The following is a 27,788-nucleotide window of genomic DNA, read 5'->3' on the forward strand; positions in this document are numbered from 1 at the left end:
ATTGACATAGCCAATAGATCTGGCACTAGCTGCTAGCACTTTGGCTTTGTCAATGCTTTTTGTCATGGTTTTTGTTAAACTTTATTGTTAGGGGATCTGTCTGGCCCTCACCAAGTAAAAAAAAACATTGCAAACAGCAAACATATTTTTTTTTATCTCATACAGTTTGCATTGCCAGAGTAGTCCGTGGCACAGAAAGGAAGTACTCTGTGTGCAGACGTGCTCCTCGTGGAAGAGCAGGATGCTGTCACTCACAGTGAAGTTAGCCTATGACTGCAGTGGACTGATTGACTGACCCATGCCATCTGCAGTAGTGGGTGGAGGAAAAATGTGAATGACACACCACACAAATGGCTGAGAATAGAAGGCTGAAAAGCTCCTATAAGTGAATATATTTTACATATAACTTATTGAAATTTAAATGTCCTTGCTAGCACCAGGCCTAATCAAGCATTGGCAAAACCAATAGATCAAGCCTTTGGAATCTACTGGTCTTGCCACTACTTTTTGGCGATGCTGAGAAGCATCGCTAAAAAGCAGTGCTTTTTGGTGATGCTGCTTAGTATCTGCAAAACAAAAAAAATGGGGCAAGTATGTGGTCGCTGTTTGGGGTTGTGTAGTGTCATTTTGGAGTTTACTGCATGTGCACGCCCACAGAATAACTCGGTTGTCATTTTCTTTTGTTTTTTTTACTGACCAATCTATCATGGAGGGCACCACTCAAATAGGTCAATAAAAAAAGAAATTGTAAAGGAATGGAGCCAACGAGGGAGGGGTCAACATGGAGGGTGGAAGGGAAGCACACACATGAAGCAATAGGCGAGAGAAGAAGTCAGTGGGTAGTGCTAAAGTGCATGTGCTCTCTCCTTTAAACATGGAATGATTGCTTTACACCTTTTTGGGATATTTAATTTACTTGTAAGTCCTTTGTAAAGCGGTGTCCCATATACCCAGGGCTTTTAAAGTAAAGGCCTCTAGTACTGCTTGTGCCACCCACAGAAGTAGCAATTTAAACCCGTCTCAGGCTTGCCACTACAAGGCCTGCATGCACAGTTTACTGCCACATTGACTTGGTAATTCAAGTTACTTGCCAAGCCTTAAACTCCCCTTTTACTATAAATAGGTCACCCCTAAGGTAGGCCTTAGGTAGCCCTATGGGCAGGGTGCTGTGTAGGTAAAAACGGTACGACATGTGCCTTCATTGTGTGTCATATCCTGGTAGTGACAAACAGCCCATTTGGTTTCCCACTTCTGTGAGGCCTACTTCTCTAATAGACTAGCATTGGAAATTCCCTTATAGGTACTTAAGTGCTAATTTCTGCTCTGAAAGGAGCAGCGTAGCCATGTTTGGTATGTTTGGAATAGTGGTGATACATCCTGCTTAATGGTGTAGGTGGATTTTACAATACTATTTTAGAAATGCCACTTTGGTGGGCATTTCTCTGTGCTTATGACTCAATGTGATTTGCAGCCTTACACCAATCCATGTGTGGGCCTGGTTGACAGCTAGGCTTTTTGCATACTTTCCAGACAGCCATCACACAGGGAGGGTTGAGTGTGACAGCGTGGTATCTGCATATTGATGGTCTTCCTGGGCTGGAAGAGAGGGAGGCGGGGCACACTTACATTTGTACAGGCTGTGTCCTGCCCTCACACATAGGGTGGATTTACCCTCTACTGTACGTCTGGAGCCAGGGCTGTGTTGAAAGGGGGTGTTGTGCACTTCTAAATGTTCTTTTGAAGTTCACCCTAGATTATAGACATTTTGAATATAAGTACAAAGGCTCTAATCCCTTGATTTTAGACCCTGAATGAGACTTGTGGCCAGATGCTGCTGTCTCTACATGCTGCACATTGCCAGACGGAACTGCTGTGCTACCAGGAGAGACTGCCACTTTACTAACTGCTTTGCTGTGCTGGCCTGCTGCTTGCTGTGGACAGAGCTGCTGGAGGGACTGCCACTCTGTGACCTGTTTCTGTGTGCTGGCCTGTTGCCTGCTGCCTTGCTGCTTTTGTGTGCCCCGGTTCTCTCAAGGGGCTGTGGGCCTTGCCTACCCTCTCTCTGTTCTTATGAGGGGTTTTCAGGGGTTCAGCAGGATTCATGAATTGCCTGGAAATTGGCCATTTGACTCGTGAGTCCAGCCACCCTAAACTTTTTCCTTAGCAGCCTTGAGCACTCTTGAGTAAGGAAGGTTTGTGTGGAGCCCTTTCGCTTTCAACAAGAAGTTGACAGGGATCAGCGTCTGTTGCAACACCGTGTAGTGAGCACTTTGTGCCAAGAAGTATCAGCGCGTACTGAGCGTTGTGATCCCCATGTCCTCTGAGTAGACTGGGTGTGTTGGTTACTGCAGTGGGGAGAGGGTACCAGCACTGCTCGGCACTGTGACCCTCTAGCTGTCAAGAACAGAGCAGCATGGCTGCCATCCTAGCGGGTGGTTGGATCCTTAGGCAGCGCCACCAGGAAAGATTCAGGGAGGTCTCTTGCACCAGCAGCTGGCCCCAATTTTTGTTTGCAAGTGACACGGCCGCTCGAGACCATAGAAGGTCTACGACATAATCTGCACCCTTGTGGCCTGGCAAGGGAACCACGGAAAGTACTGGAGTTTAAGTAACTGCACCACACGCTTGCAGGCAGCCGTCTTTACCGAGTCCATCGGCAGGGAACCCAGTGAGGTCTCCCTGCAGAAGTTGGTAATGTGTGGGTGCTTGCTTCCCCCGATCGGGCAACACTGAGAGGCACCCACACTTACTGGCTCAATTGTTGTGCTGGACGGGTGAGTCCTCTATCGAGGCCTCCAGTCTAGAACTGGTTACCTTTTTAAACAAATTCCCTGAAATAGGAGCGCAGGTGTGCCACAACCTATGTTTGGTTATATCTTATGCGGTGAAAAACGTGCAAATTACCATTTAATGTTTAGTAAGCGTGAAGAGGTGCTGTGCCCTATGTTGACATAGTAACTGATGTGTTTACCTCTCACAAACCTGCATATGTTGAAAAGTATCGACACGATTCATGTGTTTTATTCATTATCTGCTGCATTTTATGACTTCAGTGTTTTCTGTGATATGTCATTTTATGCCTTACACTGTTCAGGATACTGAGTATTATTTAAGGTGACTGTCTAATAGGCACAATAATGTTTTCTCATTCATGATGCTTGCAAAGTTTATGCATTTTGTTCACATATTGCACTCACTGGGAGGCTTGACCACTGCCTGTTCGGAAAAGTAATTATTGGTTTATGACATTTTGGGTCTTGTGTTATATATAGTACAGTCTCTTTTTATATAATGCTGTGTGTAGTCTTATTTGTGATGTATTCATTGTGTTATTGGTACGAATGCTTCACACATTGTCCCTGGGATAAGCCTGACTGCTGGGTGCCAAGCTACCAATGGGGTGAGCACGGGTTATCTTTGGTGTGTAACTTACTTGCCCCGACTAGAGTGGTGGGTTCTCTCTGGCTTAGGTGCAAACCCTAGCCAACCAGTAACCCCATTTCTAACAAGGTTGATTCATGACAACATTTTTGAAAGTTGGAAATCTGCATCTTGTAGATTATTTCCTATGTTTCGAGAAGATTTCCAATTTTTAGCAGATTTGTTAGATTCCCCCAGAAAAGGCTTTGATTTCCTTGAGAACTCCTACTGCATCACAAAAATCACACTTTTATTTGGGAAAACATGTAGCAATCAATATTTACACACCTATTACTGCGCGCAGTTCCTATCTTTAAGCAGTCTTAATCTTTCAAAACACTGCAATTTATAATTCGAAGGGGTAACTTCAAGACCAGAGGAAAGAATGGGTCACTTGTAGTGAGTGCCTTCACCATAGCTTGCATGATCACCCTTAACATCCCTTTCCTCCATTTTCCCTCCGTGATAGCCAGTTTATTTATTCAGAAAAGTCCATCAAGGAGATTTCCTTATCAATATGTGGATTTTCCTTCTTTTAATAACTGTTTTTATTGCATTTTTCAACTCGAAACATTCTCTTCATATCCACCACCCACAAAATAACAATTTGAGGAGGCTTATAGTACAGCTGTCCATCCAACATATGGGCTAGCTAGTTAACCACACAATCCAGAACATAGAAGTGGCTTAGTGGTGACCATGTGGGGAAGCTACTGGGCCCTTTGGGAGAGCAGAATGTTCGTCAATTTCCCCATTAGCTGATTCATTAGAGTTTGTAGGGACACTGGTGGGTAGAGGCGGAGGGGGAGGGGCCGAGCGGCCTCTCTTTCTTCTCCATCGATTTCAAATTAAGAAATCCATCCTACCCATGCCTTCTTCCCCAGCCTGCATACACCACCCTTTCTGCCTCCATACATTAGGTCATACCCATGTGTTTGGTGGGTGTGAGGGAGTTCACTATCTCCTCGCAACATCCATTTTTACTGGTGCAAACCCCAGGGAACAAAAGTGGAGTATCTTCTGGATCAGATCTACCTTACCCGGGATGCCCAGAATTGTGAATTGGGTGCATACAAGGAACTGGCACCTCCTGGACATTCGACAGTACAATTACCTCCCACCAAATCTCCAGTACGTGTGGACCAGCCCACAACGTATGGAAGAATGCCCCATCCACATTCCCACACCTCAAGCGATTGAGTGAGGGAATCCTCCCCATCATAAATAAGTGACTACGATCATAATACGCTCTGTGGAGGATATGCAACCAAATGAGCAGAAGCTCATTTTCATTGCAATCTTCGGAGGGTGCATCAGGGCTCCCTCCGGTCTACGTCCCCCATCTGTCCCAACTCGAGTGTCCAGCGGGCCCTCAGACGCGTCAAATCATCAGGTCTGTTATTTATGAGCGTACGATGTGTGAGGGAAACCACTTGGTCCAATATGTGGATTTTCATTCATAAAAATCTGCAAACATTGAAAATTAAAATTCTCTTATGTGCACACTTAAGACCACTTAGGTGGGCACATTTTCGAATTTGGCCTTGATTAAGCAGTTGATGGGCCTAAAATGTGAAGTGGATTTTTTCAATTAAAAATAAAAGTTGGTCATGGCAAGACTATGTAAATTGGGTAAATATATCCAATCCAGAAAGGGTAAGTGAGCAGAGGGAAATTTTACATCCTCAGTATCAAGAATGAAGATCCTTCTGCTGAAATATTAACACACATTTGACATAACTTTTCCATGTGTAATGGTAATTAAAGGTAAAGGCCCACTGCAAATGACCCTGGTTTGAACTTTCAATACGATGACTAAAAGTAATAAAGACTAATGGATGGTGGATTATATTCGCTCAGTCTGCTTGACTCATCCCTACAACACGTTTGAGGTCATGACACTGTCCCTTCCGCCATTGCAGGTTTATGTTTTCATGTACATCCCAGATGTCCAGCATCATTCTATGTGAATATATCTTACATGGCTTACTTGAAAATTTGGCATAGATCTGGTATTCCGGGACCAAAGCTGATAGTCCTTGATATAGAATATTCCCTTGTAGAGTAATTCTACCCACCCTGAGTTGTGAGCTCTTAGACCTGGGTCTTACATGCATTCAGTGCAACCGAGCACGCTTCCACAAGCCACTTCCCAATCCCTCCTTTTCTCATACTTCCTTCATACCTTAGAAGCATTTGTGTACATGGTCGACTTCCGGGGATTATAGTACCTTTCCTATCTTGAATGAATGAATGATGTGCATTTGTAAAGTACGCGGCTACTCAGAACGAGTGTCCCGGCGCTAGCAGTCTCTGTCTTAAAAACCACCAAGAACACCCCTAACCACTGAATAACCAGGTTTTAAGAAGTTTCTTGAAAACAGCCAGGTCAGAAATAGATCTTAGGGTTACTGGGAGTCGGTTCCAAGCTTGGGCTCCCAGGAGCCTGAAGGAACTTCCTCCTGAGCGGGCTTGATTCATTTATTTTAAACTTTCTTAAACTTTGCATGTTAATGAGTCAATTGGTAAGTGTCCAGCTCACCGTGAATCAAATTTGTCAATTCCACCGTACTCTGATGACCGTAGTAAGCTCAACAAGATTTTAGGAGGGCTCCACAAAGTTGGGCTTCACCAATTTCGTAACAGGTTTTTTTTAAAGAACGTCGAAAACTTAAAAAGTTGGTAAAGTGGTAAAAAATTGAGTGTACAAAATCCTATAAACTTTTGTTTTTCAGAGACAAGAAAACTTGCAAAAGCTGCTTTCACCGGGAGACACTTCAAGCAAAAAAGGTATCTGGGGAAAAATACCACCAAAAAGTATTTTGTGGGAAATTCCGCCCTCAAGTTTAGTTTTGCAAAAGTGCCAAAACGCACAACTTTATGAAGATTCAAAGATTGTCACAGTTGCATAACTTCACAAGAGGGATTATATTTTAGCCCAACCCAAGATTGTAGACTTACTGTATTGTAATGTGTTTGTGCCTATGAATCTGGCACGGGAACTACATAAAGTGTATTAATGTTCATGGTTGTCTACACTACAGTAGGATACATCTTTTAGCTTGAGATACAGATTCAAGATGGGCAGGACAACACAGTCATTTTGTGATATACTGAATCTTTTCCTATGGACAGGTTGGGCGGTGCTGTGGTGGTAAGAAGCTACTGCATTTACCTTTAACATAAAAAATGTTGCGGAACTGTGCAACAGGTATTGCATGCTAGTGTGTCCATCTTAGAGTGAAGATGGCTGGATCCATTCCAGATTTTCATTATATCGAACGTAAGATACCTTTACATACAATGGACAGGGGCACTAGAGCCCTGGAGTGTGAAGCGCACACTGCACCCTCATCAAGGTTGCCTTTACTACACAACAGGGAGGCCATTTTCATTGCATGCACCAGGCTCCAAGGAAGCCTTGATATGACAATGATTCTGTGGTTATCCAGAAAACCTGGTGCGGATCCGGCTCTCTTGGACTTCCATTGGACACCCGCGTTATGCACGTCTACCTTAAACATAACAAGGTAAATCATTGAGATGCCACCAGCCAGCACAGTCATCTGAAATTGCTTCTGACCTGCTCACTTCACAAGCGTGGACTTCATTCAAATTCTCTGGACCAATTTTTCTTTTTCAAAGCTGGTTTTGCGAACTCACAATCTTACGTCTGTTTCAGCAACACAGCTGGAGGCCCTGTGCTAAAGTCGCTGTATTCTGGAGGTGGACAGGACAGATGCCTCCTTGGCAACGGGAGGACGGATCCGCATCTTAAAACTTTAGTTTATAACTTTCCCAGAGTGATGTATACATAATGTCAACGTGAAATAACTCTCTCCCCCCTGTGAACCCACATCCTGAGGCCTGTTGACTATCCTGATTACACTCTGCACAGCTGTGCCTCCTCTTACGTTTCAAACATTAATTAATCAGCAAACATCTGCGTTTTATTTAAACATGTCGTCTGAAGGGAAGCACTCGAGGTTTCGGTGTACACGCTGCTACCTTCTGTGGCCTTCTTCTTCGACAGCAGTAATCTTGGCATGAGCAAATCAAAATTCAGGGGCATATTACCAAGGAAGTGGCGGAGAGAGGCGTTCGCCACTTCGGAAACGCCAGGCTGCACCATATGTGTGCCACTTCGTGCAGCATACATGGAAGTTACAAAATGGCATTTTGAAAAACGGTTTGTTCATGTACAGGAAGGGACACCTTCCTGTACATGAACAAACCATGGCATTTTGCTTTTTCCATGTGTGCTGCACAAGGCAGCACACATGGAAAAAGCAAAAACGAGGAGAAATAAAGCATTTCTCCTCGTTTCGCCACCTGAAGACCAGGATTTTTCTGGTCTTAAGTTCGGCGTTGCCACTTATTATCGCCAAACTTGATAACAGGTGGCAGCGTCGACTTCAATGGGTGTTGCGGTGGAACGCCCACCACAACACCCACTGCACGCCCCCTTTCATGCTAAGTTTAGCGTGAAAGGAGCCCTATTATCAAGGCAGCGTTAAGGCCACTTAAGTGGCTTAACGCTGCCTTGATAATAGGGCGCCGACCCTATCGCCACCACAACGTCACAAAAAGTGACGTTGTGGTGGCGATAGGGGATTGATGATATACCCCTCAGTCTTTGCATTCCCACCACCAGAAAACAAATTAGGTTGTAGCCTTCCCGTGCACCCCCAAAAATATAAAGAAACCAAGGCAGCCTTGTAGTGCTCTCCAAAAAATCACACATATAGGCTTTCAGTACCAAAATCAAAAAACAAAAAAGAAATTAATATACAGGTTTGTAGTGATTCAAAATAAAAATAAGCAAACCCCTACTGCTCCCCCCCCAAAAAAAAAAAAAATATGCTCTCCAAACACCAGAAACAACATACAGTCTGCAACCGTCTTAAAAACCGAAATTAAGAGTGAAACCTTCGAGTGCCCCAGAATAAAAATACATATAACAGGATGCATTCTTCCAGCGCCCCAAGAAAAACAAATTAAGAGGCAGCTTTCCAGAGGTCCAAAAAAATGTAGCATGTATTGTATTTTGTTTTATCAAATGTAAGTAATTTTCATCACAGAGCAATTGATTTGCACTGCAAAAAGATGGCGTACTCTTGATCCTTGGACCACAGCAGGTGAATTCGCAAAACCTTCTGCGCAAAGTGGCGGAATCCCTGAGATAAAATGTTTAGGGGTGATGCATTTTATAATTAAAATGTATTCCAATGGAAAGTAACATGGACTACAAATGTCAAGAACATTATCCAGGGGCGGAGCTTGGTCATTAAGATTGGGGGGGTGAGCTTCAGATTTTCCTTCAAGCACACGGTCAAATAATGTTAAAAAGGATTAAAGGACAAGCAGGGTGCATGAGGGTGGCTTAAGGGGAAGTGGGAAGGGAGAGGAATGTGAATTGGTAGGAGCACTAAGTGAGAGAAACACAAAATGGTACTTTCTAAACAGAAATGAGACTGTGCATGTTTTTGTCACTGTGTGCATGCAAAAATCCAAGGTGAAATCCGACAGACACCTCACCATACCTGATTGAAGGGACCTGTACCCAACTAGTCATCAGAGAATACAGCAATTAGGGGGCTGTGCCACCCCTCCTGAAGCCACGCCCCTGGCATTATCGCTGACCTGTTCACAAACGTTCATTGGCGGAAGCATCCTTGTAATAGGATGTAACAGCCGCCCTCATTACATGCTTTGAACCCACACTTGCACATATCACTATTCGAAGCTCCCAGCTCATTGTGCTGCATTACCAGATTCAAACTATACAATATGTATCCCTAAGTGTGACTGTTCTGCAACATGCACTGAAAAAACACTCCGTTTTCACCTTACAATAGAAACTTATTGTCAAGGGAAGGAGATGAGTCGCTAATCAATGAACCGGGTTCGAGTCCTGGTGTCGGCTCAACATTCTGTGATTCTGGGCAACTCACTTAACTCCCTGCGGCTTCAGAAAAAGTCTGACTGCACTTGGCGCCTTAACGCCAAGCTCCTCACCTCTGAGAGTACACTCACAGAAATTAAATCTACCATAGAGACCTTCTTGGCTCTGAATAATACCCCAAACACGCGTATCACACTTTTATGGGACACTTTAAAAGTGATAGTGAGGGGCCACTTTATCGCCATAGCAGCACGCTTTAACGTAGATCAACGCAATAAACGTACATGGCTAGAATCCACAGTCAGGGATCTTGAAACTCACCACAAACGCGCTGGTTCAGTTCAGCGCCAACTTAATGTAGCGCATAAACAGCTAAAAGCCCTAGACATGGATAGAGCGGAGTATGACCTATTAAGCACGAAACTAAAATATTATGCAGGTGGTAATAAGGCGGGATGACTTTTAGCCCACCAGCTTTGTGCCCAAGCAATGCACCAAAGGGTAGGTGAGCTGAGGAGGTCTGACAGTACTCTGATACACCAGGAGGACCAAGAATTGTAATCCTTTTATTCCCATTTCTATTCTGCAAAGGCTCTTAATGCTGACAGTATCAAGACATTTTTTGACTCGATCCCCTTGCCCCATTTCTCCCATGAAGATGCTGTCAGTCTGGATAAGGCCATCACCCCTAACAAAATACTTATGACGATATAACGCCTCCAGACTAGTAAAGCACCAAGCCATGATGGGTATAGCACAGAGGTTTAGAAGTATTTGGATCGCTCTTAGCCCCCTTATTATCGAGGCTGTATATTGATTTTAGTACTACTGGCTCTCTGACACCACAATTGCTGTTATTCCTAAGCCAGGGAAGGACTTTAAATGCTGCTCCTCATACCGTCCCATCTCCTTTTTAGGTCTCGCCTGAGCCAGCGCATGCGCTGCTCTAGCGAGACATTTAGTAGCTACTTCAAAAGTGCTACTTTGCCGGCCACCAGCTTGCTCTTACGCGCACAAGCGCGCGCGATGTGCACAGCACTTTTTCCCGTCGCGCATGCGCACCACTCACCATAACCTCTCCCTCCGAGAGCAGCATTCATTTTAAATGCTTGTTTTTTTTTACATCTCGCTGTACGGGATGGCCCTGGCAGTCTTTGATCCAGAGATCATTTTTGGGATCCTTCCATTGTGTGTTTTAGAGTTGTGTATTGAAGAATTTATTTCACCAGAAAACATCGGACAGGTTTCTACCTCACTGATTGAATTCGAACGACCCTTGGCATGCATTTAACCAAAGCTGTATCTAAGACTTGACTTGATTAGCCAAAAGGAAACGCAGGGTGTTTTATAAAGCTCCTAATTAAATATACCATTGCGTGCAATGTATTTTTCACAAAAGGCACAATACTTTTTGTTCGTGTGTCTAATAAGTTAAAGGCAAGTCCGTAACACTGCACAACTTTGTAGTTTGTTGCAATTGTTTGGACAGTAGTGCTTGCTATGTACTCTCTATATGTACCCTTATTGTACATTTCGGTGCCGGGTCTCTTAATATGCGGCAGTTTTATATAAAATGTTTTGGGTGAGAACAGAAACCGTATTTTTGTACAGGGCATGTTGTTTAAATGCAAAACGCAGCAACAATAAGCACTCGTGTTTATTATAATTTGAAAGGCAACTTCCCTCATAATGCAAGTGTACATAGACAGCTGCAGTCCCTTGTTTTTTGTGGCTTAGCTTGAAGGGCACAGGCGCCATCTCGCGGGCACCCTTACAGCTCACGATCTCGCAAGTGCTCGTGCACCACTCGCACTCAGGAGTCCCCCTGGGGCACAAACAGGCATCCACTTCGGCCTGCTGCTCGCAAGCGTGCGCACCACCACAGAGCGCGTCTCGCGGCTGCTTTATTACTATTGAGTGCATGTTTAACTTGCTGCTTTCATCTCCAACTGTTATTAACCCATTACAATATGGAGCCTGTTTTTATATGTACCTTGTGCGACACTACAGTTCCGTTTCTATTTATTTACACATAATTGGTCACTCTGATACTGTTCCTTTTGTAAGCCAGACCCATTCAGATCGCGGTCTGCCACAGACCTGTCACTTGTTTCACCCAGACTTCACGTTTTCAACGGATTATATTTTTGTCATGTACTGTCTTCCTGACCTTATTATCATTGCCTAGCTTGGTTACCGTAACACTTTGTTTGTCGCTGCGATGCCGGGATCATTACGAATTCACATTCTACAGTATGTTCAGTTCCCTTATGATTGTGTTATTGGCTGACATTAAAGGCACGTCACGGCTCGTCGTTAATATATCCCCGTTTGCACTGCTCTTTCTTGCCTCTTACCACTTACTGATTCTATTTCTGACTATAAACGCCACTCACTTTCGGTTCTAGCCTTCAAATATCTGCATCTTGCCTTTACCTGGCAGCACCTTCAGGTCCACACTTTGAGAATACTCCCTGGTCCTCTGATCTGTCTACTCTTCTAGTTTTAAATATGTTCTTGTAACATTTCTGTAAAATATTGCTTTAAATGGAAATACCGGAGTGCCGGAACTTTGTACCTGCCCATTTGAAGCACTTTGCCCTACCCAGCAGGTATCGGTGACTTTTCAGCGAGAAGCAGTTTGATACCCCAAGTGACTTAGTGCAACAAGCATCGGCATAGCCAATAGGTCTCGCCTTTGGGACCTTTTAAGTGTTTAGCCATGCAACAGTTGTTTGTTGCACCAAGAATATTGTGCTGCATAACTAAATACTTAGTAGGTCCCAAAAGCGAGACCTATTGGCTATGCCAATGCTTGTTAAATGTGCCTGCAAAAATCTTTATGGGCATTCTAGCCCATACATTGCCTCTTACATGCAGGGATTGGTGGACCCCGATCAGACAGGATTTATCCCAGAGAGGAGCTGCAGCGATAACATCAAACACCTCTGCTATCTCTTGGATAAGACACAACGCTCCCGTATAACGGCCATTCTCCTGTCAATTGATGCAGGGAAGGCCTTTGACTGAGTCCACTGGCCCGGCCTTTGTGCTGTTTTGGTGCGTTTTGGCCTGGGTCCGTGATTTTGTAGGTGGATCCAATGTAGCTATACCTCACCAAAGGCGATGGTACAAGTCAATGGCCTCTTGTCCCAACACTTCCCTATCGCTAGGGGTACACATGTTTGCCTTGTATATGGAACTCTTTGACGAATGCATACGCAGTCATCCATAGGTTTCGGGCATCACCATGGGGGGGTAAGGGCACATAAAATGGCACTTTATGCTGATGATGTTTTGCTTCTTTTATCAAAGCCACGTCCCTCTCTAACAACAATTATGAGGGAGCTGACACTTTTTGGAGACGTTGATGGCATTAAATCCAACTACAAAAAGTAATCTATATTGAAGCCAACCATCCCAGAACCTGATAGTGCTCTGTTGGAGAATATCTTCCCATTCACCTGGGCCACACTCTGAGTGACATACTGGGGTCTTCAGATATACGCCACCCCCACGACAATGGCAGCACATTATTATAATTCACTCTTGATGACCTCACGCCCTGATCCCTCCAAATGGAAGGGCAATGGCCTGCCTTGGTTGGGCCACTTTGCAGAGGTGAAAATGCCGCTCATACCGAAAGTGTGGTACGTTATGCAAAGACTGCCACTCCCATTCCCGACACAAGCACAGGATAGGTTACAGAATCACATTTGGGAGTTTCTCTGGGATGGGAAGAAAGCAAGGATGGCAAGTGCCCAGGCATATTTACCATAGGCAGTTGGGGGTCCCACATCTAGTGAGTTATTATCAAGCAGCGCAACTACGCTATATGGTGTAGTCCCGTTCTAGCACTGAAAAACACCGGTGCTTTATTGACCAAGCAGTAGTGGGTGAACATATTTGGAAGATTCCGTGGCTGCCCAGGGCACACCGACCACCTGAAGTATATTTTTCCAGAGTATTTCACGCTACAGTGGGGGTGTGGGATAAGGTACAAACACGGAAGGGTCTGCCCACCCCATCCCTCCACAGACGCCCATAATAATGATGCCTGACTTTCCCCCGGCGCAGTCTGATGCTGCTTATGGCATGTGGCAGGAGGCTAACTGGAAAAATGAAACATTACCCACTCCTCTGATAAACACCTCCTTTCAGATATATATGTCTTTGTAGTCACAACACAGATACTACCTAAAACATCAGCACAACTTTGATGGTAGGTAGAGTTCAAATGCACTTTTACGGATAAGTAGTGGTGTGATGTTCTCCATTGTGCCCGGGTCTCCACGCTCAATAGATCTACTAAGGAAATGTTTCTTAAGATAGCCACTACTGGTATTACATCTCAGCTAGAATTACACATTGGAATAATGGCAGCGATGCTACCTGTTGGCGACAATGTGGACAGCCGGGTACTCTTACTCACATCCTATGGCACTGCACAAAATTGAACAATTTCTGGCGGGAGGTCCTGCATGCAGTGGACGAAATACATGACACAATTCCCCAATTCCCCAGTTATGTTTAATTGGGACTCTCGAACTCATTGACATATCCCTTATAGTCACCCAAGGGATGTGCCATCAATTTGGCTTTGGGAGCAGAAAAGCAATATCTACTTTTGAGATGGGTCTCCGAATCAATCCAGATGTTTACAGATCGGCTCCATAAGCTTTGGGACATATTGGGGCTGGAAAAGTTGACGGCGGTAGAAACACACACAATGCCCTTATTTGACAATACATGGGGACCCTGCGTCCCCTATCTTTTGGACGAGGTTCAATAATCGTCATTTCCAACCTACTTCTAGGTTATTCGACTCACCCAAAATGCTCGAGATTCGACTTAGACAGGTAGTAGTTGACTGTATAAAACTGAGCTCACCCCCCCACTTCTTCTTACACTCTTACTGTGAGCCTGATGTCATATCTGTCACATTTGGCATCAACACACATACACTCCTTTGTTTATACCCCTTACTCTTCTCTTCTGTTCTTGCTTTATCTATCTCTCAAGTTACTATTAATTGATAATTTCCCACCGGCCACTTGATATAGGTGGGATAATGTTGTATCTGTGGAGCATAATTGTTCTAAATAATAAAAGAAATCTTAAGCATAAAACAAATTCGACCTGTCGTGTAGTTTCGACCTTAGGGTAGGAACTGTGCGTTTGTGGACAGCATGACCTTTGGGAAGGTGCCAGACTGACTCTAAGCACACCCTCAGGATATGTCGTGCTATAGGCCAGCGAGCTCACAGTGCCACTATAAGCCCCCTAAACCTAGTCGGGCAGCAAATGGTTCTGGCAACCACTGAACATGACAACCTTGGGAGAGGATGTGGTCCTCCGGCTAGATTGCCAACTTTGGTGCTGGAAACCAAGGTTCGAGCCTCAGGGTCGCTTCCACATCCTGTGATTCTGGGCAAATCACTTAATCTCCCCATGCCTGAATGTGTCCTTGTGTAACGTATCCGGTGCTCATGTAAAGCGCTCCAATACCTTCAGGAACGGAATGAAAAGCTCCACCATTGTGCTGTAAAGCGCTCCAATACCTTCAGGAACGGAATGAAAAGCTCCACCATGGTGCTAAAACAGTATATATATACAGGCAAATAAAACAATATAGAATATTAGTCGTACTCCTACTATGAAGTCCCTAACCAAAGTGTCTACGGTAGGTGTGTGTGTGTTGCCAATAAGCCCTGTACTGGATGAGCCAACCCTGGTTACCTGATGGGAAAGAGTGTAAGTCCTCGTCTTGGTGGACTCCTTCCTAGGTAGAATCAGCAAGCTGCTGGGCCATGGCGCCAAAGTGGAGAGAGACCTCGCCAATGTCAGCAAAAGCGCTCCTCTAACTAAAAGCTGGAAATGCTTGTTTATTTATAATGAAAAGCATCCTTGCAAGTTATGCGTATGCAAGCATTGTTTTGGTCACGTACAAGGAGTCATGATAATGGTAGGCGAAGTGAAATCAGTAAGCAAAGCAGTTTCAGGGAAACAAATCCTACATTGTCACGCACGCAAATGTATGTACACAGGTTACTGTGTAAAAGAGAAGGCAACTTAAGAAAACGTGTGTATGCGGGAATGAAGACATCGTTTTTATGTGGGCCTAAACGAAGACACATAACAGACCTTGTGTAATGTAATCTGGTGCTCGTGTTAAGCACTTTGATGCCTGTAGGCCAACTTAGTACCAGATAAAAATACATGTCTAACAGGTCATTTGTATCATGGTTCTTTTACATACGTTCATCAGAAAATATACCTCATCTAAGTCACTGGAATGCCACCCACAAAAATACACCCCAGCTATCTCTCTCTCTCTCTCTCTCTCTCTCTCTCTCTCTCTCTCTCTCTCTCTCTCTATATATATATATATATATATATATATATATATATTACCTACTGGCGGTTGCCAGTAGGTAGTTATAGTTAGGACCACGTTTCCATAGGAAATCCGCAACATTCTATTTTGAATAACTTTGGCGCCGGTCGACGAATCCTCGCGAATTTTTCAAAATAGGTGGGGCTTTACGCTCCGCTCCTACCCTGAAAGTCTCGGGGGGATTCGTCAAGCGGGGGCTGAGATAAAAGGGGGGTCCCAAAACGCGTTTTTCCCATGCATTTTTCCATAGGACCTTTAGACAGGGCTACAGCCCGAACGGCTGAACAGAATTTAATGAAATTTGGCAGAGAAGTAGTCCCCAGGTCAAGGAAGTGCCTTTTGTAGGTTTGGTGTAAATCTGTTCAGTAGATTCTGAGAAAATAGCCTTTAAATCAGTATATATATCTGTGGCAGCTTACGGTGCGCTTACCGTGCGCTTACCGTAAGCTTACCGTACGCGTACGGTGGCGTGCGCGAGCGCGATTCTGATTGGCTCTTAGATCTTAGTAAACATTCGAATCGGTCGAAACCAGGAAGCGGCGGCCGCCATTTTCTCTCTCGCTTCCTGAGTTGGGCAGCAAAAACGAACCCCAAAAATGTGTAAAGAGGCAGTTTCATGAGATCCTAACCACCCAGCATTGATACAGGGGTCCCCAAACCACCCCCAAGCCCAAAAAAAAAAAATTTTTTTTTTCGGAAAATCGCCGATTACGCTTACCGTACGCGTACGGTAAAAAATTGTAAAAAAAAAAAAATTATCCACATTCTCCCCACCCCGTGTGCAAATGGTGTGTATGGCATAAAACATGTAAGAAGTTAACAAAGAATACATTTCACAAAGATGCGCAAAATATGTCCCCCATGTGCGCACGGTGCGCGAAGCGCATCGTGCGTACATGGCCCATCCCGCTTAACGTGGGCACGCGGTGCGCGCAGCGCACCGCGTGACTACTGTAAGTGCACGGCAATAACTGCGTAAAGTGGGCGCGCGCGGTGCGCGAAGCGCACCGTGCGCGCACGGAACGAACTGCGTTAACTGGGCGCGCACGCCACGAATGGCGTAAAGTAACTTAGCATTTAAAAAACCTTGCAAATTCACTGAAAAAACCATAGGTTTCACACATGTTATAGTTAGCTGGACATTTTACTGATAAAAAACCAATGAAATTCCCCCGTTATAGTTACTGCAGGCAACTATAACTCACGCGACCGCAATCTTCTGCTGATGACATATGTGTCTTTATGAAAAAAAAATATTTGTAATATATGTAAAGCTAAAATTTAATGGAAGAAGACATGGGCAAATAAGTGTCTAAATACAGTATTAGCATCAGCAGAGGATTGCGGTCGCGTGAGTTATAGTTGCCTGCAGTAATTATAACGGGGGAATTTCATTGGTTTTTTATCAGTAAAATGTCCAGCTAACTATAACATGTGTGAAACCTATGGTTTTTTCAGTGAATATATATATATATATATATATATACATGTATATATATCGCATTTCAGAGTACTATACACATCTATACACACGCACGCACACACACAGACACAGACACAATTGTAGTGCATAAGGTCTTGTGAGCGCTTGTAAGCAGTTTCGTATAAATGAGCTGCAACAATGTTTTGTTGTAAATAATTAGTATTGGTTGTTACAAATGGCACATTGGTGCTATAAAAGTGTGCACATTGGATAGAAGACAAGGATTGTATATGCATGTTATCTGAACACTGTCATGGCCCACTGACTCACACAGTGTTCAGTTTCAACTCCAGAGCTTGCAATCATGCCCCATCGTGAACATTCTTCCACAATAAGAACTCACCTAAACTCACCTAAACTCCAACTAACATGTGCCATACAAGTATTGGAAAACCCAATAGCTCATGAGATTCCTTGGCTTTGTCAATACTTAGTAAAGCCAAATCCAATACAAAATTGTACTAAAGCAAAAAAAGGTTACAAATTGCCAGCCTTAGGATAGTCTTCCCCCAAATGTATTGCCTCCCTTCTCTTATTTTTTGCTGATCTTGTTTTTGCTGGCCTTTTGGACTCTGCCGCTTTACCACTGCAAACCAGTGCTACAGTGCATGTGCTCACTCCTAAAAACATGATAACATTGGCTTACACCCAATTGGCACATTTAATCTAATTATACGCCACAAGTAAAGTGGTACTACATGTACTCGGGGCCTGTAAATTAAATGATTCTAGTGGGCCTGATGAGGGGCGAGACCCCAAAACTAGTCCAAGGATGCTTGTTTTGACAGTTCGGACTGGGCTGTTCCCATGGGGAGCAGGGTCAAGAATGATTTGCATATGGCTGGTTCCAAACTGGAATTGTGTTGTCAGCAAATAAATTATAGATTTAGAGCTAAATCTCTGTACTGGGTGTGAATGTTTGACATTGTTCAGCATTCTGTCAATCAATTGTTCTTTTTGCATTTATCACCACGAGTGGGATGGGTATACCCAGACGTGGGTCCTGTGCTCACGATGCCACTAGAGTCAAGCTAGCCTGGCTGATGAGGGGTGATACCCTGCAACCGGTCCCAGGATGCTTGTTTCTGGTCCAGGGAGGACTTAGCCAGGCAGTTTGAGCTGGACTGTTCCCATGGGTTCAGGGTCAAGACTGATTTACATATGGCTGGGTCCAAACTGGAATGGGGTGATGAGCAGAAAAAACGATAGATTTAGGTTCAGATCTGTGTATTGGGAGTGAATTTTTGCCATTGTTCAGCATGCTGCACATCAATTGTTCTCTTTGCAGTTGTCAACCCGAGTGGGACTGGTATGCCCAGACGTGGGCCCCGTGCTCACCATGCCACTAGAGTCAAGCTAGCCTGGCTGATGAGGGATGATACTTTGAAACCGGTCCCAGAATGCATGCTTCCGGTCCAGGGAGGACCTGGCTTGGCAGTTTGGGCTGAATTGTTCTCATGTGAAGTAGGGTCAAGACTGATTTGCATATGGCTGAGTCCAAACTAGAATGGCGTGGTGAGCAAAAACAACAATGGATTTAGGCCCAGATTTCTGTACTGGGGGTGAATGCTTAACATTGTTCAGCATTCTGTCCTTCAAATGTTGTTTTTGCACTTATAGACCTGCAGCACTGATTGTGCCACCCACTTAAGTAGCTTCTTCAAACATGACTCAGGCCTGCCATGGTAGCCTGTGTGTACAATTTTAAACTGCCATTTCGACCTGGCAAAATAAACATTTTGCCAGGCCCAAATGGGCCTTTTTAATACAAATAAGTCAACCCTTAGGTAGGCCCTGGACAGACCAGAGGGCACAATGCAGTTTTAAAAAAAAAAGTAGGACATATACTTTAAAGTTTTGTATGTCGTGGTTGTGAAAAAACTGCAAGGCCCACCTCTCCCAAAGGATAACAGTGGAGTTACCTTATTACATTTAATAAGCTGTAACTTTCAAATGGGAACAGGTTACCAGTTCATGTTTGGAGTCTTTGGAATTATAATGGAAAATCCTTTCTTATGGTAAAGTAGGTTTTGTAATTACAATTTTGAAAATGCCACTTTTAGAAAGTTGGCATTTCCCTGCCTTAGCCATTAGGTGCCTGCAGCCTGTCTCTAGACCACATGAATGGCTGTAGTTGATAGTTGGGCTTTGTGTATTCCTTCTAGACAGCCACACACAATAGAGAGCTTTGATGTGCCTGGATGGGCCATCACTGGCAGGATGGGAGGGAGGAGCAGGACACAGTCGCACTTACACTTGAATAGGATGTGTCCTGTCTCCACACAATGGGATGCCCCTGTAGCAAGTCTGGAGCCAGAGCCAGGAATGCAGAATACCTATCCACTTCAAAGGAAAGCTTCTATAAGCTTCCCCCACTTCAAAGGTAGACCTGGTTATAAATACTGGGCATCAGACACAGACTCTTCCAGGAAGACGGACTGCTGTGCTGCTGAAAGGACTGTTACTCTGCTGGACTGCTGCTTTGAAGGACTGCTGCCACACTGTGCTGACCTGCTGCCTGCTGCCCTCTTGCCTGGGTAAGAAGGACTGGACCTGCATCTGCTGAACCCAGGATGCCAGAGTGACTCCAAGGCCTAGTTGGCTGGCCTCTTGACTAGAGCCTCAGGGACAACAACCTTGAACTCAGCACCTGGACTTTGTCATTTGTGAGACCTTTCCTGTCAAGTGGTGCCAACCCAGTCCTGGGCCTTTGGAAGTTGCCTGAAGGTGCTCTGCTAACCTATCTGGGGACCCAGCAGAACTGATGCATCGCCTCTGTTCCGTGGCACAATTCAGAGCAGAACCAATGCATCCCCTCTGCTTTGAGGGTTCTCCCATCACTAGGACTCTACATCAACCTTGTACCCACATCGGAACCGCGCTGTGCGAGGTTTCACAAAGCAGGTCCAAGCTTTGCCAATCTTTCATCAACTGTAGCCTTGACGACCACGCAGGTTCTCACATCACAACCTCACCGCAATTTGGAACCAACTCATCACCTCAACTGCTCAGCACATCCTCGACTCCAGACGTCGCATCGCAAGTCCTCATCGATGGGATCCTCGACGATGATGCTCAACCTTCCATAACAGCTCCTCGGAACCGACACAGAGCCTCGACTGCGTGACACATCCTCGGTGTGGGTCCTCACAATGATCCACAAACCAGTATTTAAATGGTTCTGTTGTTCAGTGGGCCTTACCGGGTACCTGTAGTGCATGCCATCGTGGTTGGCCTGAACTTGTTACTTTGTCCTGGGTCGGTGCAGCCAGATATCCGCATTTAGAGTTTTGTCCTTTCTGGCACTAGTTTCACTGAAGTGTTTAAATCTGCATATCTCCGGTTCTACCAATTGGATTTTTGTTGCTTTGGTCTGATTTGATTTATTAACATGTACTCTATTTTTCTAAACTTGGTATGGGATCCTTTTGTGATGTGTTTTCAATGTGTTGCTATTTAAAGTGTTCCACAAATACTTTACACCTTGACTCGGAGTTTAGCCTGACTGCTCTGTGCCAAGTTATCCGAGGGTTGAGCACAGGATAATTTAGGATTTGCTTGTTACTTCACTGTGACAAGGATTGTGGTTCCTGCTTGAGTAGGGTTTCATCCCCCTCAACAAGTAACCCAATTTCATACACAAATACTAAATATTTATTTACAAAAAATATGCAATTTATACATTAACATATTGCTAAAATAATTGGCAAAGGCAATAGGTGCCAACAGCGAGACCTAGGGCTTTGCAAATGCATATTTATCATCGGGTGCCGCGAGAATTCTAGGATTACCTGGTTACCATTTTTATGTTTCGCCTACGCAGCGTGCATGCGCTGCATAGGAAAAAGACCTTTAGCAATTGATTCCCTTTTTCGGCCAAAAACATGCACGCGTTGCATTGCTTTGAATCGCAATGTGTGCACGTTTGACGATTCCCTTGCGGGAGCGAGCTTTCAAACCATGTGTTAATTACAAACATATGCTTCCTGCTCGCTCCCACAAGTGAAACAGGCGCAGGCCCCCTCCTCTCTTCCCTCCCCCTGCTACCTCCTCCTCTCCTCGTCTTTTATTTTCCCCTTCAGGGCAAGGCGCGCGCGCTTGTTTCTTTCTGCAGCCATCTTGTAACAAAATGTTTTTTGGGATTCTTGTGCTAAACATTGCAACGGGCCTTGGGACATATTGAAAAAATTGCCGCATTTTTCCATGGCCGGCAGCCATTTCGGTTAGCTCTGCTTGGCACGAACGTGAACGGTTATGTGGATAACCTATAGATTAGAACACCGACTTTTAACTCCGGCCCTGCAGATTTAACTCTCACCAGCTGGTATGAGCAGGGGGGGCATTACGTCTTATCCCCTCCATTTCTCTGTCTTTGATATCCTTAATCCCAAGCCTTCATCGTAGAGAAGCTTGGACTTGAAGATCAGCTGCGGTATTCATCGCTTTTCTGAAGGGCAGTTCTCTTTTTAGGACTTTTAGACCATTTTCCTGACAGACAGACAAATGTTGGATGAAACGAGCGCCCCCTAGCTGCTGCTTGAGGTTTTACGGATCTCACTCTTGGCGATAATCAGTCCTGGTTCTTGTAAACTAACCACAACACCCAGGTCATACCTTACCATGATATCATATCTAGACGCAAGCTGCAGGTATGAGCTGCCGGGCTGGAGGCCTCTGTTGTGGTCTCACGGTTAACGTTTTAACAGAATACTTCTGCGTCATCGGCGTCCGCAGTTGTGAGCCTGACAGCGCCGACTGGAAGCCCGCCTCTGCGTTTTTACTTATAAGCACGAGGATGTCTTTCTAGTAAATCTATCTTCGTCCGTGCCAGGATACAGAGGGACATTTCTCGTGCTGTGATGAGCCCACTTCAAAGCCCGTGTTTCAAAGGGGAAGCAGAGACAGGATGTAGATGGGAAAATGACAAGCGGGCCTGTCTTCTTAAAGGGGCTGAATTGTTCATTCAGAAAAACTGCTGAGGCCTTCTTTCTAGAATATTGCACATAGCGCTGCACTCTGCCAGTGGCGTAGCAATGGTGCTATGCACCTTAATGCAAGAAAGAAACACGGGCATTTGGACCATGGCGTGGCATGAAAAGATAGACATCATTGGGGTGCAATAAGCGCATCTTTGGACCCTGGTGCCACTGCACCGGCTGCACTAATGTTAGGCTCAAGTCTCCAAGTAATTCTGTTTGTCTTTTCCTCTTTCCTTTCTTCAGTCCTCTCGCATTATCTTTTCACCCTTTCAGCTGCCTATGCATTCCCGTCTGTCTTTTTCTCCTGTTTCTCATTTATCGTTATCGCCTACTCTCACTTTTTCTTTCCTCACTCCCCTTAAATCCATTATTTTCTACTTCCTTTTACTCTCCACCCTAAGCCAGCTCTATTCTCTGTCTTCAACGTGCATCCAACCCTTCTCTGCCCCCAAATTCTCGTAATCTACCTGTTCTCCTTCTCCTTCCTCACTTGTTGTCGTATCTGTACTTGTTTATCTATCTTGTATTTGCTTCACTCTCCATTTGCCATCTCCTTCCTCTTGTTTTCTCTCTGACCTCATTATTTGTGGGCCTATTCTCTTCCTTCTTTTTTCTCACCCTTTTGTCCTCCCTTTCTGTCACTTTTTCCCCGTCTTTCTTTCTTTTACCATTTCCTTTTATTTAATTGTTTTCCTACTCTTTGCTCGGTCTATTTCTTGATTTTCCTCTGTTCTGTCCTTCCTAACCTTTTCACCCCTCTCTCCACGCCCCAAGTCTGAATATAGTGCAGGTTAATGTTTTGTCATTCAGAGCAAGTGACCTGTAGTTTATCTGCAACAAGTACAGGCTAAGCAGCTTCACTCCCCCCGGATTCCCCCACCTCTAGGCCCTGGTGTCACTGCACCACCCGCACCACCGATAGCTACACCCTTGTCCTTTGTGTCAACAGTAGCACCGAGGAAATGTGGCTCTGTAGCAACCAGTGCAGGATAGGCAGCCCTCCACCGCCACCTCTAAGCCCTGGAGCCGCTGCACCAGCTGCACCACCGATACTACACCCTTGTCCTCTGTGTCATCAGTACTACTGGTGAAATTTGGCTCTGTATATTTTGAGCTACAACTAGTTTCAGCTCTTGTGAGGTTTGTAACAGGTGTATCTTCAATGCACTGCGTGGGTTGTACAATCGAGGCCAGGCTTCCTCTGGAGGGGTGTGCTTTGCATCTTCATAGGACATATTCCGAGACCAATGTGCCTAAGAGACCTCTGGGCAGCAGTTTTCCAAAGCGATGGCTATCAAGCCTTGTGTTTTACATGCAGGTCTGTAGGTCTCTTAGTGCATATTCCAATTCGTCATGAGCCATAGAGGATGCCTGGTCGCCTCCTGTAGTGTTAGAGTTGTGTGCATTTAAAAAGTAATCCAGTTCAATACTTTGTATATTTTTAGAACACGCACAACCTTAAATGCAGGGAAGCTTTCAAAGTGTGAGGTGCAAAGGGGGCATCAGAGCAGCTCTTATTGCTACTCCTGCAAGGGCCAGCGAGGGGACACATGGACTGCTGCTATGTGGCAGTGGTTCCTAATGGAACTCACTACCTTTGATGCATCCTTAACCCCTTCCCAGAGGAGAGTCCTGCATCATCCCTGACAACCCACTCTGCACCTCCTTCACAAAGCCCCCCTCCACCCAAACCCGAGCTCGAGGCCCTTGTGTGTGGGACAGATTCTCTCTTGGAGCTGGGGAAGGCAAATGATACCCCCACACACACCCCTAAGTTGCCTCTGCTCCAAAAAGGTCTTAGAAAGGTGATACCAAATAGTGCCTTTTACAGCTGCTTTTGGAAGAAATTGAGCCAGCATCTACGAATGTGATGGAAAGTAAATTGAAAACATGGGCTTCAACCAGAGTTCAAATTGCAGTGTTATAAAACCGTAAAAGCAAGCCCATTCTCAGACCACACTGTTATGGGAAATCGTATCAACACATCATACAGTCCTTCTGCTCTAAATGACACCTGGCTCATTGCCTACAACAAGAAAAATAATGTATTACCAGAACAATTCCGTGCAAGGAGATGAATAAGAATGTAATTGAAACAAGCATTGGCATAGCCAATAGGTCTCGCCTTTGGGACCTTATAAGTGTTGAGCCATGCAACAGTTGATGTTGTTGCACCAAGGATATTGTGCTGGATAACCAAACACTTATAAGGTCCCAAAGGCGAGATCTGTTGGCTATGCCAATGCTTGTTTGGTCTTGCCTACAGACTGCTTAGTCTGTCGATTTTCTAAGACCATTTGTCTAAAATGCAATACATAGAGTTGACTTTGTCGATGTAATTTTCTTTTACTTATGCCATGGTTTTCATCCGTATTCTGTAGTTGTATCCTTCCACTGATGCCTTCAGGACACACTTCAAGGGAATGGAATGGGATGCTCCTGTTAGTGACAGAGTGCATTGACCATCCAGGGGAATGGAATAGGATGCTCCTATCTGTGGCAGAGTGCATGGCCCAGCAAGGGGGGTGGAGTAGGATGCTCCTATTTATGGCAGAGTGCATGGGCCAGCCAGGGGGGTGGAATAGGATGCTCCTATTCATGACAGAGTGCATTGACCATCCAGGGGAGTGAAATAGGACGCTCCTATCTGTGGCAGAGTGCATCGGCCAGCCAGGGGGATGGAATGGGATGATCCTTCTTGTGGCAGAGTGCATTGGCCAGCCAGGGGTATGCAATAGGATGTTCCTTTTTGTTACAGAGTGCAGAGTGCATTGCCTGCCAGGGTTTGGAATATGATGCTCCTATTTGTGGATGAGTACATTGACCAGCCAGGTGAATGGATATGGATGCTCCTATTTGTGTCCAAATGCAGTAGCCAGCCAGGGGAACAGAGTTAGATGCTCCTTTTTGTTACAGAGTGCATTGACCAGCCAGTGTAATGGAATCAATGCTCCGATCTGTGGATTGGCTGGCCAGGGAATGGGATGCTTTTATTTGGGGCAGAGTGCATTACCCAGTCAGGGGAATAGAATAGGCTGATCATATTTGTTGCAGAGTGCATTGCCCAGTGAGGGGGATGGAATAGGATGCTCCTATTTGTGGCAGAGTGCATCGGCCAGCCAGGGTAATGGAATAGAATGCTCTTATTTGTGGCCGAGTGCATGGGCCAGCCAGGGAAATGGCATAGGATGCTCCTATTTGTGGCAGAGTGTATTGGCTGGTCAGGGGGGGTGGAATAGGATGCTCCTGTTTGTTAAGCGTGCATGGGCCAGCCAGGGCAATGGAATAGGATGCTCCTATTTGTGGCAGAGTGCATGGGCCAGCCAGGGGAATGGAATAGGATGCTCCTATTTGTTACAGAGTGCATTGACCAGCCAAGGTTAATGGAATAGGATGCTCCTATTTGTGGCAGAGTGCATGGGCCAGCCAGGGAAATGGCATAGGATGCTCCTATTTGTTACAGAGTGCATTGACCAGCCAAGGTTAATGGAATAGGATGCTCCTATTTGTGGCAGAGTGCATACGCCAGCCATGGGAATGGAATAGGATGCTCCTGTTTGTTGCAGAGTGCATTGCCCACTGAGGGGGATGGAATAGGATGCTCCTATTTGTGGCAGAGTGCATGGGCCAGCCAGGGGAATGGAATAGGATGCTCCTGTTTGTTGCAGAGTGCATTGCCCACTGAGGGCAATGGAATAGGATGCTCCTATTTGTGGCAGAGTGTATTGGCTGGTCAGGGGGGTGGAATAGGATGCTCCTGTTTGTTAAGAGTGCATGGGCCAGCCAGGGCAATGGAATAGGATGCTCCTGTTTGTTGCAGAGTGCATTGCCCACTGAGTGCAATGGAATAGGATGCTCCTATTTGTGGAAGAGTGCATGGGCCAGCCAGGGGAATGGAATAGGATGCTCCTATTTGTGGCAGAGTGCATGGGCCAGCAAGGGGAATGGAATAAGATGCTCCTATTTGTGGCAGAATGCATGGGTCAGCCAGGGGAATGGAATAGGATGCTCCTATTTGTGGCAGAGTGCATTGCCCAGTGAGGGGGATGGAATAGGATGCTCCTGTTTGTAGCAGAGTGCATTTCCCAGTGAGGGGTGTGGAATAGGATGCTCCTATTTGTGGCAGAATGCATGGGCCAGCCAGGGGAATGGAATAGGATGCTCCTATTTGTGGCAGAGTGCATGGGCCAGCCAAAGGGATGGCATAGGATGCTCCTGATTGTTATAGAGTGCATGGGCCAGCCAGGGGCATGGAATAGGAGTCCCCCTCGTGGCACATGATCTCGGCCTGCCAGAGAAATGGAATGGAAAGACCAGACTGAAATTGGATGAAACCAAAATTAAATATTAGCTCCTGCTCTCTGCCACATTCTAAGATTTCCATTGCCCCTCCCACTACTTTACCTTATTCAAACACCAGCTGTCTTTTGCTGACACCACCAAAGAGGGTTTTATTAGAACAGTGAACAGTGGTCATGACCTGCAACACACGTTCTATATTTGAAGATTACACATGCATTATGCATGGGTGCAGGACCATCAATTGCAGACACCTGTTTTGTTATAAAAAGCAATATTATCACGAATATATGTCGTTACTACGCATTCCGTTGCAACGCATGCCTTTACCACGCATGCGTTACAACGGAATGATTTTTCTACGCATATCCTTCACCTCGATTATTCCTTTACCACGCATTTTTTTTTTTTGGGGGGGGGGGAGACCCCCCCCCCGAGCCCCCTTTTTTCTTTTTTTTGCCCTTTTCTCACGTCTTTGCCGACACTAAAAAATGACTAAATCGGATGAGGAAGAAGACGTTCCGTGAAGACGTTGATTGCGGTCGTGGAAGCAATACGCGTTGTAAAGACGTTTACGAGGTGAGTATACCGTTGTAAACGTAACGCGTAGAAAAGCCTTCGTGGTAAAGGCTGTTTCCCTATTATCACTAGAGGGATCTGCTGTCTGGCAGCTGAAGGGACACACACTCAATGTCATTTCTTTTGTGGGTGCATTGCATGGCCAGCTGGTTCACTCCTGGTTTTCTTGTCAGCATATGAATGAGGGCAGTTTCTCCTTATTTCATCCTGGCTTTCAGACCTGCAAAGACTGCTGTAGTTCTCAGAGTAATCTCTGTGTAATTGTCTGCAGGCTTTGATTTCAGGGGTTTTCACTGCTAATTGAAAGCATACAGCGCTTCGCCAGATTCCTGGCATGGAAGCGCCTTCTCTTCCTTGAGGCAGCGCCTACTTTGTAAATGAGCCACGGGAGCAGCACAGCCTTAGCAATGCCTGGCGTGGACCAAAAGAAGTCGAAGTGAAAAATATAAGTGTTCTGAGTACAAAGTAAACTGTGTAAATCCTCCTTTCAGCCATACAACCCTCCTTTTATAGTAATCAAAAGATTCCCTTGACAGGAGACATTGTTGTACTTTATTCGAGTATTCTCAGGAGCCCCACTGACGTCATCAAGGAAAGTCCAGCTGCCCATGGTATCAAACTCTGTGGACTAGACATGTGCTATATGAATGAATGAATGAATGCATGTGTCACTTATGGTGCACACACATACTCAGGGCCGTAATGCATCGAAAAGCACCCCATCCA

General features: G+C 45.2%; 1 protein-coding gene and 1 long non-coding RNA gene across 2 annotated transcripts in view; one reads left to right on the forward strand and one right to left on the reverse strand.

Annotated features, from left to right (window-relative positions):
- Nucleotides 1–27,788, reverse strand: part of LOC146789037 (collagen alpha-4(VI) chain-like) — a 428,058-nt gene that overhangs the window by 309,102 nt on the left and 91,168 nt on the right. The window lies entirely within an intron of this gene.
- The window catches only part of LOC146789038 (uncharacterized), a 224,821-nt gene that overhangs the window by 117,048 nt on the left and 79,985 nt on the right, over nucleotides 1–27,788 (forward strand). The window contains exon 3 of the long non-coding RNA XR_014970017.1: nucleotides 6,156–6,210. This is a non-coding gene — a long non-coding RNA (uncharacterized LOC146789038). The remainder of the gene's footprint in view (nucleotides 1–6,155; nucleotides 6,211–27,788) is intronic.

This window comes from Triturus cristatus, chromosome 10, assembly GCF_964204655.1.
Source record: "Triturus cristatus chromosome 10, aTriCri1.1, whole genome shotgun sequence".
NCBI lineage: Eukaryota > Metazoa > Chordata > Amphibia > Caudata > Salamandridae > Triturus > Triturus cristatus.